This window comes from Cheilinus undulatus, linkage group 15, assembly GCF_018320785.1.
Source record: "Cheilinus undulatus linkage group 15, ASM1832078v1, whole genome shotgun sequence".
Classification (NCBI taxonomy): Eukaryota; Metazoa; Chordata; class Actinopteri; order Labriformes; family Labridae; genus Cheilinus; species Cheilinus undulatus.
This window is the reverse complement of record NC_054879.1, coordinates 45,923,864-45,937,865: the sequence shown is the minus strand read 5'-3', so window position 1 is coordinate 45,937,865 and position 14,002 is coordinate 45,923,864. Positions and strand designations below refer to the sequence as shown.

General features: G+C 41.8%; 1 long non-coding RNA gene across 2 annotated transcripts in view; it reads right to left on the bottom strand.

Moving 5' to 3' along the window:
• LOC121522941 overlaps window positions 1–14,002 on the bottom strand; it is a 63,099-nt gene that overhangs the window by 29,812 nt on the left and 19,285 nt on the right. For both annotated transcript variants that reach the window (XR_005993011.1, XR_005993010.1), the window contains exon 2: window positions 8,267–8,389. This is a non-coding gene — a long non-coding RNA (uncharacterized LOC121522941). The remainder of the gene's footprint in view (window positions 1–8,266; window positions 8,390–14,002) is intronic.

The window sequence follows — 14,002 nt, the reverse complement described above, 5'->3', positions numbered from 1 at the left end:
TTATTGGCTGGAAACTCACACTGTCTGATAGCGAACCTGTTAGCATTCTACGATGTGGACAGTGTCATAACGTTATTTATACCTAGACGTTCTCTTTACCTCCGAATTACCTGCTTTAAACCCTCTGTGTGTTTGGCGGTGATGCTGAGGGTGTGGGTGAGTTTATAATTTTGACTTTTAGTTCATATTTTGACTTTGTCAGATTATTGTTTTGACCTGTATTTCATATTTTACCTTTTTAGGTGCACTATTCTAAATTCTAAGTCATATTTTTGCCTTAAAAACACGATTATGACTTTCTTTTTTTTTACATATTTGCCTTTTAAAGCATTATTTCAACATTTAATTTTGTGTTTTAACCTTTTGCACTAACAACTTTGACGTTTTATCTCATATTTTGACCTTTTTAATGTATTATTTTGACTTTTATCTCACATTTTTACCATTTAGGTTCACAGTTTTAAATTTTGAGTCATAATTTTGCCTTAAAAACATGGTTGTGACTTTCTTATTTATATATTTGCCTTTTAAAAGCATTATTTGGCCCCTGGGCCTTGAGTTTGACACCCCTGGTCTAAATGCAACCTTGTTGGATTGACAGATTTTGTCACTGCTGCATGTTTGTTTTGTGTTTTTTTACATGCTGATCTCCTTCAAGTCCACAGATTAGACTCGAGTCCATCTGACTAGAGAGTGAATCAAATTCTCGAGGCCTCTGTAGTGATTTCCAATTCAGTTTTTATTGCAGCGCCTCCTGACTCAGGAGCCGAGCTCCGGCTGTGATTTACTGCCGGCCAGGTTGAGTCGGGAAGCTTAGCGCTCATTTCTGCTCAGGGCGATGATGATAGTGTTTCAACAATATCTGCTCCATGAAACAAATATGAGGGTGGGAGAATAGAGGAGTTTCTGTTCAACACGGTTTTTGACACTGAGCATAAAGTAAAGCTTTACGGCTTTCAGGGCAGCACTTGTTGGAGAGAAATCTGAGCGTGCAAGGACATCCTTTAACCGGCAGCTACAATCAACTGGATAATGCTTTTTAAATAATATTGCAGACTCTAATTTATCACTTATTGAAGTTTTTCCTTCATGTGGAAATGGTTTAATCCCTTTCTTTTAAACTTTACAGATCCCCAAAGAGCAGTACTGACGAAACAAAGGCAGAAATTGACAGTGAGATGAGAGAAGTGCATTACAGACAGCAGAGGAGACTCAAATTGGTGTGTGGGATGAATAATGCATTTGTCTCAATCCTTCCAATCCTGTAAGTTAGCAGAATGACAGTGATCAAAGTTGAGTTGGGAGGGGATGATATTAAGGGGAAGATTAAAATGGTTGAGCGAGTGTAAAAGAGAACACCAGAGGGGGGAGAGAGGGGATATTTCTGTCTCTTGTCAGATTCTGTCATGACTTGTTTTACATTTGCACTTCCCCCCTTTATCCCTCAGCTCCTCTCCTGGCTAGAGTGATAATATAATATGTTTAAAGCAGCTGCTGCAGAGACTCAGGGATCAATGTTCCCCCTTTTTATCCTGTATTTTTACAGCAGATTTGTTTTAAAAAGGGAAACAGAAAGGGGCAAAGGACAAACGATGCTAAAAAAAAAATCCTCCTCTGTTTGTCTTCCATGGTTTCAAACATCCACACAAAAACATCCCTGCATACTTCTGCATCCTCACACCCACTCTCTCACACACACACACAGCCACAACAGATGCCTTGTCTCTGGTGTATTGTATTTGTAAGATAACGGGCCGGTGTGGGCGTCTGCAAAACAGCTCAGTTTGCACCTGAGTCGAAATCTCTCTCTCTGCTTTAGTCGCCAACAGCGCAGGGAAAAAGAAGGAGCTGAAGAGGACACATCACACCGAGCCCACTCTCTCTCTCCTTGCTGGAGTGCTGAGCCTGTTTGCCTGATGCTCACTCCATCCACTCGCTTCCATTTCATGTTTGCTTTAAGATCAGTTCGCAACTGTCGCCCTCCTTTTGACAAAAATATCATTTTGAGGGCACGATCTATTTTTTACTCGTCGAGAGTGGCATCTTGACTCATGATGGTATTTTGGCACTGGAGAAAGGGTTGTAATGTTTGCACATTTGAGCCTTAAACAGAAAGAATATGATAAAAATGTTGATTGATAGAAGAACTGCCCCATCATTAAGGTTGATGTCATCTTTCAGAGAGAGACAGAGAGAGAAAAGGCTCATCCATGGCCACGAGGAAGGTTCCTGTGAGCTGCAGTGAACCTTCATAAATCCTGCCACCTTTTGTTCATCCATGTGCTGGATGTACGCTCGAGGAAAATGACTCTGCATACTCGAAGGGCACCGAATAATTGTGGTGCTTCAAGCAGAGCCAGTAGGACTGAAATAAAACAAGTGCTCTCTCACAATCCATGCGTGCTAAAAATAAGCCTGTTCAGACGAGGGTGGCGGATTCTCGGCTGCATCCTCGGCTCTGGCTGTGGAGGCAACTGTTTGATAAGTGTGGAGCTATGAGGGAGAGATTGAGCGCAACTGTTTGCAGCTCTTTTGTCTCTGCATGCGTGACATGGAGGCTTTTTGAATCCAGATACAGTACAACAGAGTCTACCTTCAGATCCGTCATGTTAAAAATCAAATATTAATGGGAACAATTCACGCTCATGCTTTAGAGCAGTGCGACATAAGTGGCTCCTGACGTCTTTAAAAGTATTTAAGATAAGTACTCAAATACTTCTATCTCCAAATTAGCAATTAATGACGCGTTTAAAATACTTCATAATGAGGGTTTCCCCCTGAAGCACTTGTTACCTAGCAACTGCAACTAGAAAACAGTGTTTCCACATCTGAGCATGTTTTAATTTACTGTATCTTCTCTACAGGAGGGCGGTTTGGTCTCCTGACTTCTCTCTATATATTTCAGCAGCAGCAGCAGCAGGACAAGGACTGATAGTAGATTCAGGGCTGGTTTCACTCGGCTGGGCAGAGTCTCTCCCTCCCGCTGTTGGTCATTCACTTCATCATTGTCTTTTCGCAGCCATTTCAGTGTCTGCCGTGGCAGAGGGATGAATATTTCAGGAGGCGACACACACATTGTGTTCCTTTTGTTACTGTACCAGGTTGTAAACAGTGTTGGGCTCTTCCCCAGGTAGTCGAGTGTTTACATGCTGCCAAAAAAGTCTGTTTATTGTACACAGACACTTGGCTGTTAGCGTGTATGCAATTACAGCAGAGTTTTATGCCACTTTCTTTCACATACTCTGCAATTTATGCTGCGTTTGATTGTACTTGGAACTTGGAAAGACCCGGGTCGGATATTCTGACTTCCGAGGGATTTCATTGCATAAGCTTGGAAAACATGGCCAGCCGCAGTAAGCTGATATTTTTTTTTGGATGTTTTTCGAGGATCAAAAATTCCTGTTGGGGAAATATATTAGCTACTTGAGGGAGAGAGAGAAAGAGAAACGTCATATGCTGTAAGTATGACTTGAACGTACCAGCGAGGGGAATCCTGCATGCATCATTGAATTTATACGGGCATCAAAGCGAGCTGTGCACAGGCCTGTACTGTAGTAACACAAATGCTAAATTAGACGACACATACAAGTAAAAGTTGAGGAGAAAGTGACTCTCACGTTGTTGGACGCCATTTTGCTACGCCATTCTGACCGACTCGGGCTGCTTGGATCCTACCCGAATTCCCGAGTAGGAGTCCCGAGCTCATGGGCTGTCCTATTGCACTTTTCTGATTCAGAGGTTGGATTTATCCGAGTTCCAAGTACAATTGAATGCAGCATAATACTACAAAACATGCTAGGTATTGTTTTCTGTCTGTAACATGCAGACGTATAAATCTCAGCCAAAAACCTGTGATGTAGAATTCCCATAGAGGTTTTTCATCAGGGGCATGTCCGGACTTTTTATCTGGGCTGGGTCCAGGGGCGTAGTTAGGGAAGAATATTACACAGGGCCCCCTTAACCAGCCAGCCAAGTAACAAATGTTGTGTCATTTTTACCAATATCTATGCATTTAAATGTGTCTGAACCATAATTTCCCAATGTATGAGCAATATTTTTACTATGGTTAAATTAAATTTACTTGCATTATTTTGCAGCACTGGAAACCCCCCCAGTAATTTATTCCACTCTATTTGATTCAAATTTCAGTCTGCTGACAAACTCATTTAGTTGCTTTTGATTCAATAATGACACTAATTATAAGGGGTGTAATGGTACAGAAAAATGTCGGTTCGGTACGTACCTCGGTTTTGAAGTCACGGTTTGGTACGTTTTCGGTACGGTGTTTGTAGCAGATAAATTTAATTCAATTTTAATTTTTTAATTAAATTGTATTAAAATAAATAGGCAGAATAAATTACATTTAAATTATAAATAATGCTGCGACCTCCCTCCAAAAGTTCTTCAACGATTAAAAATATTAATAAATAAAAACATTTTTGAATAACTAGGTTATTTTCTTTGATATATTGACATAGTTTTACCCATTCTTTAAACACTAAAATTTCCCAGCTAACTTGAACGTATCATCACACAACCGCAAGTTAGCTTGTTAAGTATGCAAATTAGCGGCCTATTTGCCGATTTCAACACGGACTTCAGCAGTGGACTACTTTTTTAACCGATGCGACCTACTAGAAAGTTTGGAAGAACTTTCCACAGCCCGTCTTTGAGGATAAAGAGGTCAAAGCAGAGTGAAATCTGAGGATAACTTCACCTATGACACAGCTGCAGAGTCCCTCTCTCACTCCGTCGAGGCTGATAGTTGAAGGTAAAGTTAATGTGATTCTCAGAGCCAGAGCACCATTGCTATACGGGTGATTTAAATGAAGCCGGCGGCTTTTCTGACTCCACACGCCCAATCACTCTTCTTCGGTTGTTTTTGTAACTGCTCCTTCTTCTGTAATGATGATTGCTGGCAGCTTTTAGACTCATTGCTGCCACCTGGATTGAAGTGAGAACTCGACTTTTTTTCATACTCAGACGTGTTTGTCACATTACTGCATGCACCGAACCGTGACGGTACGGGAAGAATACAAATACCATTACACCCCTACTAATTACTAAGAAAAAGTAAATAAAAACACACTCATTGCAGTCTTCCCAAGGGCCCCTCTCTACTGTGGGCCCGGGTAATCAGTACCCTTTTTCCTCCTGTGTTACGTCCATGGCTGGGTCATCTGGGGCAAAATATTCTATTTATTTCATTATACTAGTACTATCGTCAAACCCCCCCCCCCTCCAGTGTGTGCTCATGAAGACATTAGCTAATGAGACACTTCTCATTTTTTGAACCAGGCTGTTTATTTCTAGTGCGACAAACTGCTTTTTAGCATGTGATGAGTTCCTGCAGCCAGTGGACACTTACCATATTGCAGTTTTTTGCACTTATGCATTTGCTTCATTTTTCAGGACTGGGGGTTGCCGCTTGGGCAGAAGGGGGTATCTGCAGGCTCGCAGGCAGCAGATTCAGGACCGTAGAAACAGGACCCTGCTTGTGCACATGCACATGCTTAAATAAAAGATTGCTAGCTTTTGTTATTGCTACCATTAACGATGGGCGATAAACAGAGCCTGAGTATTTGATGGGATAAGTTTGATCTGTTTAAAACACAGGTGTCAAACTCAAGGCCCGGGGGCCAAATCCGGCCCATGGACAGTTAAATCCGGCCCAAAGATGATCCCATATTTCTGTCTGAGGTCTGCAGATTTCCTCAAGTATAAAAATGTGAACTTATCCTTGATGATTTACGATATCCTCATTAGGTCACAAAATCTGAAAAAGCAAGGATTAAAAATATTTAGATAAGAAGTCAGGAATGTGGGAAAAGAAACTGTGCTTTAAATTCACATTTTCAATTTAGCATTTCACAATTATGACTCAAACGTAGGATTTTGACTTTTAACTTCATACTTTGAGAATTTCATCTCATAAATTTGACTTGTCATAGAATATTTTGAGCTTTAAGATTCCTAATTCTAATTTTTTCAGTGAAATTTTGACCTTTTAAACCAATTACTTTGTATTTTACCTCATATTTTCAACTCCAAACTTTGACTTCATAATCCCATAGTTTGACCTTTTAGACTCACAATTTAAAATTTTCAATTATATTTTGACTTTTAATTTCATGATTACAAATTTTCTTTCATATTTTGACCTTTTAAACTCATGATTTTGACTTTCTTTCAAATATATTTGATATATTTGCCTTTAAAAAACATTATTTTTCAATTTCAATGTCATGTTTTGACCTTGTTGGAACTAATAAATGTACTTTTCTCAGATTGTGAGCCTTTAAACGTATCTTTTTTACTCTTAAATGTTAAAATCGTTTATCATCAGTGCTATTTTTTTCATATTTTATTACCAGTGAAACAAGGTTGACAGTTTCTGGTTAAAAAGGTGACCCTGTTAGGCCCTCAGGTTCGTCCTGAATCCAGAACCCGGCCCCTGCTGTGATTGAGTTTGACATCCCTGTTTTAAGGCATCATGCGGCAGCCACCACTGTCCTGACCATTAAAAGGAAAAGTTTATTATTTAACATTTTCCAGCTTAGTAAGCAGCTATTTACTTCAATAATTAGATGTGAATATTAATGTTGATGATCTGTCTGATCCTAAAATGATGATCTCTCTTCTCCTAAAAACACTTCAGCACCCTGCTGAGATTTTCTGCCTTGTCAATGTCAAAGTCTATCAACCTCTTCTCTTCCATTTATCAGCCAATCAGCAGTCAGACTCCAGTCTTCTGTTAAGTGTTTATCTCAAGTGCCATCTTCAACTTTGTACATTTGTCTGTCAAAAGCTTTCTGTGTCTTTAGAATCCGCTCTTACGTCAGCCCCTTTTTTCTGCTTTAATTCCTACAGTATTTTACACACTTCTTTTCCTTCACTGATATGATTACTGTTACTGCGTGTCCTAACAGCATGCAACACGACTGATACGTGACTAAATCTGCTTGATTCCAAACAGTGTTAACAGTCAGAGAGGGATGCAGTCCACGAAGACAAAGAAGAGGAACAAGAAGCGAGGGAGATTGGCAAACGCTTTGGGAGTGTCAAACAAAGCTTTGCTTGATTCTCTTTCACCTCCCTCGCTCTACAGAGCTTCTAAGCTTGTTCTGATGAGTGGAGATGGTGGCGCATTAATAATATCCATATCTGTGATTGCATTGCTGCGCTCCGGCTTGTGTCAACTTGGAAGCTAAATTATTTGGCTCACTGCCATCACTGGCCCGTCAGTTTAAATCAGGGGTTCTCAACCTTCTCAGCCAGTGACCCCCAAAATAAAGGTGTCAGAGACCGGGGACCACTGTACCTGAAGGTGGTTGAACAGCCATGAACATTCTAGGATAATCATGTGGAGACAAGGCCGTCCAAAAGGGGGGACAAAAGGGAGAGCTTTCTGGGGCCCAGCCAAACTGGGGGACCATGGAGGTCAACAAAATCATGGTCTATTGTAAAGTTAAGCTGTGATATCTGTATTTTGTTTAAGAAAAAAGAATGAAAATGGGTTAAAAATTGAAAAAATTGTACATAATGGCAAAAAATTACAGAAAAAAGGCAAAAATGGGTTACAGTGGCAAAAATGGGCATAAATTGTGGTAAAAGGGAATTAAAAAGTGGCTGAAAAGTCTTAATATTGGCAAAATGGCTGGAAATTTTGGTGAAATGGGAAGAAAAATAGGCAGATATTGGCAGAAATTTGTCAAACTGGCAAAAATGGGCGTATCAGTGAAATGTGATTGAAATGGGGAAAATTGGGCATAAAAAGTGGTAAAATGGGGTAAATAGTGGCAATAATGGGTCAACAGAGGCAACATTAGGCTTATGTGGCAATAATTGGTTTAGAAGTGGCAAAAACAGGCAGAAAAAATAGTGGAAAGGGTTTAAAATGGCAAAAATAAGAGTGGGTAAAAAATGATGAAAACTGGTTAAAATTTGGCAAATTTGGTGTAAAGTGGCAACAAAATACTAGGTTTTTTTTAGGGAATCCGGAGACCTCCTCTTAGTGTCTTGCAACCCCCAAGGGGGTCCCAACCCAAGGTTGAGAACCACTGGTTTAAAGCACCAAAATTCAGTTTCTCGATCCAAAGATGTTATACTAGATGAGCAGACAACAGCTAACATCTGACACCCATAAACTGCTGGGACACGTTTTCATGGTGTCGCCACCTGTCCAAGCCATGTACTCGTGACAGAGCTGTCCTTGCATATTACCAGGAGCATGGGAAAAATATTTTTGGAAAAATAAAGTCCTCACCTCAGTCTCAGGATGCATCACCGGGGGTGAAAAGGCCTGACAAAGGAAATGCTGTTGAGCTTGATCTTGGCATGCATGCCAACATGTATCAGGCCCTGTGATGAAGCCTCAGTGCCCACATGCCTGAAACATATGAACAGGACTGTATATTAATATCTAAGGATGGAAAAACTCACACCACCTTTGAGGGATTTTTTTTTCTTGAATAGTTACTCCAGCTTTATACTCAGGAGTGGGCTCTCCACAGCTTTGACATTTAAACTGACAAATAAAATGCCTTTTTGCAGAATTTAAACATTTTTGAAGAGACGTTGCTCAGTTTTTAATCCCAGCACGCTTCTTTAGAATTCACCCACCATGGGCTGCAGGTCGAGAATTGTGGCTGTTGCTTTACCATGCCTGCAGGGGAAATATCACCAGTCTATTTGATGTAACTGGATCTATCCTGTGCTTCAACAGCTGTATGGATAGTTCCTGTTTGTTAGGGAGCTCTGCTTGTTCTGAGCTGCACAAGCAGCACCTCAGGATGACAAAGGAGCAGAGGAATCACTGTTGCTTATGTGTGATTGACTGAGTTGAAATAAATACATTTTAATTAATTTTTTTTGCTGTGCACACCCACTAGACTCTCCGCTGCTTGGTCTGCTACTGCCAGTCACTTGCAGAGCACTCTGCAAACGCCTGCTGCACAAAGAAAGAAGGTGTCATGGTTGTTTTTTCAAATCGCAGAATTTTCAATTTTTCTTTAACTTGAAATTTTTGTCAAAACACAATTCTCATCCAATTCAAAATCATCACAATTAGATTTTTTCCCCCAAAACTGTTCAACCCTTTATCTAATATTGTGTTGGTTATAACATAGAGGGATTATTTGCTTGTGTTTGCCGAAATTACATAAGATGAGAACCGTAAAGGGGACATATTTTACCCCTTTAGGACAAGTTTATATTGGTCTCAGAGGTCCCCAAAACATGCCTGTGAAGTTTGTTGCTGAAAAAAACACTCCAGTATTGTATTTTTGCAAGTCTAAAAACCCCTCTGTTTCAGCCATGCTCAGAACGAGCTGTTTTTGTGTCTGTGGCTTTAAGTGTTACTGAGCTGTCTGACTCCGCCCCTCTCAGGAAATGGATGTGGCTCTCCTGTCCCTCCTCTAATCTGCTGGCTGAGAGGAGGATCAGGAGAGGAGGACGGAACTTTCTTTCAGGCGGGGAGGACCAAACAAACCTGGGGGCGTGGCTAACTCCCAACATGACATCATGAGAGGAAAATCTGAGAACGGCTTGTTTTAGCGCACATTTTCTGAAAAGTGAAGGGGGGGAGGTCATCCTCTAAGAAAACAATCTAATGTAGCTAACATAGCTTACGCACGTTATGTAGCTCTATTAGCTGCATATGCTATTTAGATAACATAGCTAGGTAGCAAAAGCTAAGCTCACAAAGCACATGGATATCTATAAAAGCTAATCCACAAATCTAGCGTTAGCTGAACAAGCTATGTAGCTACGTTATCTATGTGGCTTCATTAGCTAAGTTTGCTCATGTTGCTAATGCTTATTTAGCTATACTGGCTTAGCTAGTAATGTTTACTGCATAGCCAGCATAGCTATGTTAGCTTTAGCTAGAGCAAAAGAAGCTAAAGCGAGCCATCATTCGTGTAATTACCTAAGGGGAAAATCTGAGAAGTCTCGTTTCAGCATGGGGGGTTGGGGGAGTCTGATTCTTGGGGGGATTGTGGACAGGCCAGGGGCACATATTTTTGCTGAAAAAGCCTGAAAAAGTGTATTTTGCATATGTGACCTTCACGGAATAATCAAATATCAAATTGCAATTTTAGGAAAAAACATGCAATTAGATTTTTTCCCAGTTCAGCCCTAATAGACGCATAGAGAGACAGATAAGAATATATATATTTAGGCATGTTTGGGCCCAAAAAATTGGGCTGACACACATGCATGCTCACATGCGTCAAGCCTGACTCTAGCCTGCCCTCCTTCAGGCCCCATGATAAAACCTATGCACAGTACTGTATATAAATAATTTGATAAATGCCATCTGAAGAAAACATTAAATTTTTATCTAAAGCTTTTAGCAGCCTGTTGCACCAGAGCTGCTTTCCAGTTAAACCTCTAGTACTGAACAGGTAGATTACCAATCACAGTGTTTTGTATTGAGGTGACCCAACGATATTTTGAATAGCAGCTAAGCCAACCCATTCTGGAAACACCCTGCACATTTAACATTAGCAAGTCAATTTTATTCCTCTGACTGAATTTAAAAAGAAATGTGAATAAGTCATGGTGCATTCTTGTGGATAAAGATACCAGCTGGTCAGCAAACTGTGATGCTCAACACTTACATCCTTATAGCTTTATGGTTTTATAAGCCCCTGCATGTAATTCATAATGCACATCACATCACCCACATGCATTTTTCATGCTATAGAAAAATAGAGCAAGCTTTCAGCCCCCACTTTCCCTCACCGCAGGAGTCAGGCCTCCCGTCGGCGCTCAGCCTCAGGGAGCTGATTGGACTAAATGTAGCAGGATGAATGAAGCGCTGTTTTCCTTCCCCCTCTCTGTCTTACTTTTGTTGTCTGGGTCATGTTAGCACAGAGGCACACTTAATTTCCCCCCATGCTGTTTTTATTTATTTATTTATTTTCCTGAAGGCGGCGGGATCGATAGGTGACAGGATAATGAAGTTAGAGATTAGCCGAGGGAAGCCAGGTCACCTTTGAGACAAGGTTCGAAGAATAATTAAAGAAAGTGTTTAACTTGACTTCTGTATCTCTTAAATACATCAGTAGTTTCCCACTTTAATGAGCCAGCTGTTTCCGTAAAAGCTGGAGCAGAGTTTATGATCTCAGTAGGTACAGAAGTGGAACAAACACACAAATCCAGACAGCTTCATGACTGACGCGCCCCGCCTATTAAAACACAAACTCTTGCGTGAAGTGTTCCTGTACAAAAACATCGCTTAATTGATTTAACTCACACTTAAATTCAACCCGTCTTTCCTCTCCCCCATCTGCCCCACGTTTCATTATTAGAGAGTTATACTGAAAGTAATAACACAGAGAACAATCTTAATTGGGCTCAAATGTGGAGTAGGCTTCCTGCAGGCGCCGGAGCCGTACGTGGGTGAGTGTGATAGCATTCACAGCGTTGCGTTTGAAGGCTATATTCAATTATGGGCTACTTGTCAGATGGAATAAATCATTCAGCAACTGTAATGCATAATGCACTCCAACAAAACTTTACTGTGCAAAAATATTTCCAGGCTGAACAACTAATGACTGTGGAGGTTTCAGCTGTGTTGCCTTATCTGAAAATGTCAAAGTCTATCATGGGGAAAGAGAAAAAGAGACACCCAAACAAAAAAGATTTGAACAATGGATAATAGAGGAGCTAAAAGAGCCAAAATGTAATGTACAGACTGTGTGGAGTATTTTAAGATAACTAACACCATTATCCTAGCAAACCAAGCTATCAACAATACAAACCACTCAGGAAATAAAACATACCCTGCACTGGAAGTTTGTAACTGTAGAATCCTCCACCATGGTCTCCAGCAGTGCTGTAGCCTATTTTAAGGATCCTGTTGACGAAGAGATGGCCAGTCTCCATTCTGCTTTGTTCTTATGTCATTTTACTGCAGTTTTTTGCCCACAGCCCAGCACGACGCCTGGGCGTAGACTGGTGCTTTCCTCTGATCCAGCAAGGAGTTGGTGCCACGCCAGAACCAGTTTTTCTGGCCCAGAGCTGTTTCTTTGGCTACGGAAAACCAAAGCTGTGGCTAGGTCAGGCTCTAACTCTGAACCAGCTCTGAAACTGACTTGGAGGAAAAGGCCACAACTAAAGATTACCAATATTTTCTTATTCGATACAATACCGATACTTTTAAAGAAAGAATGAAATATAGGACTTTCAAAAGGTACATATTTCAGGCGACCATCCATCCATCCATCCATCTTCTCCCGTGTATCCGAGGTCGGGTTGCGAGGGCAGCAGCCTAAGCAGCTCTTCCCGGGGGATCCCGAGGCGTCCCCAGGCCAGCTGAGCGACATAGTCTCTCCAGCGTGTCCTAGGTCTTCCCCGGGGCCTCCTCCCAGTGGGACATGCCCGGAACACCTCACCATGTAGGCATCCAGGAGGCATCCAGACCAGATGCCCGAGCCACCTCATCTGGTGGCTCTACTCCGAGTCTCTTCCTGATGACTGAGCTTCTCACCCTATCTCTAAGGGAGAGCCTGGACACCCTGCTGAGGCAACTCATTTCAGCTGCCTGTATCTGTGATCTCGTTCTTTCGGTCACAACCCACAGTTCATGGCCATAGGTGAGGGTAGGAACATAGATCGACCGGTAGATTGAGAGCTTTGCCTTTCGACCAAGCTCTTTCTTCACCACGACAGACCGATATAGAGACCACATCACTGCTGACACCGCACTGATCCGCCTGTCAATCTCCTGTTCCATTCTTCCCTCACTCATGAACAAGACCCCGAGATACTTGAACTCCCCCACTTGGGGTAGGATCTCATTCCCAATCTGGAGAGGAATTCCACCCTTTTCTGACTGGGGACCATGGCCTCAGATTTGGAGGTGCTGATTCTCATCCCAGCCGCTTCACACTCGGTTGTGAACCGTTCCAGTGAGAGCTGAAGGTCACGGCCTGATGAAGCCAACAGGACCACATCATCCGCAAAAAGCAGAGACCTGATCCTGAGGTCACCAAACCGGACCCCCTCAGTGCCCTAGCTGCACCTAGAAATTTTGTCCATGAAAGTTATGAACAGAACCGGTGATAAAGGGCAGCCCTGGCGGAGTCTAACCCACACCGAAAACGAGTCTGACTTACTTCCGGCAATGTGGACTAAGCTCTGGCACCTGGGGACCACACTGAGTGAAAAAGACTGTAAAATAAATTTATATGTTGCTGAAAAACACATGACATGGACCAACAGGTAGGGCATGTCTGACTGGTCTCCAAAGTCAAATGACACGGACGAGCAGTAAAGCCAAAACAGTCTTGAGGAAAGAGAAGCAGGGAGGCACTCGCTGGAGAAGCGGTGGTGAGATGTATTTTTTAGTAAAAGGAATCAAGCTTGCACCATCAGTCAAAGTCCAGGCCTCACAAAACTATAGTAGGACCAGAGAGACCAAAAGACTCTGGGTTTCGTCCGCATGATCAGATACCAGGAACACCACAGTCTTGCTCAGCGAACAATTATGGTGCACTTCATTTACTCTCAGAGCTCTGAAAATTTGAGCCGTCTGTCAGATGTGTCATCAGAAATGAGCCATAGACTTGGAATTCCAAATTGGAAAGTTTGGAGCGACCCCCAGTACAAACTCCTATCATATGGAATGCATTCAACTTGGGTGTGATGTGATTCCCAGCTCTTACATTCTACGTCTGCGGTAAATCGAACGCAGCACGAGCGTATGTGTTACAGAGGGGAAGTGATATATTCGGGGACGAGGGCAAACTGGAGCAAAAGGCACAAAAATTTTGGATTTTATCAAAAATGTTTACACATCTATAATTTGTTATGGCATCAGTTTCAAACCAGTACACTCAAGAATTCTTCTGAGAGGTATGAATAACAATTGGAGCAAAGGTGTGGCGTGCAATTCAAGACAGACACGCCGCCAATTACAGCAGTAAGATGTTTGAAAACCTGTGAGCCAATGTGAAAAGACTCATATAGTGCTTGACCATGTCACTGACTGTGT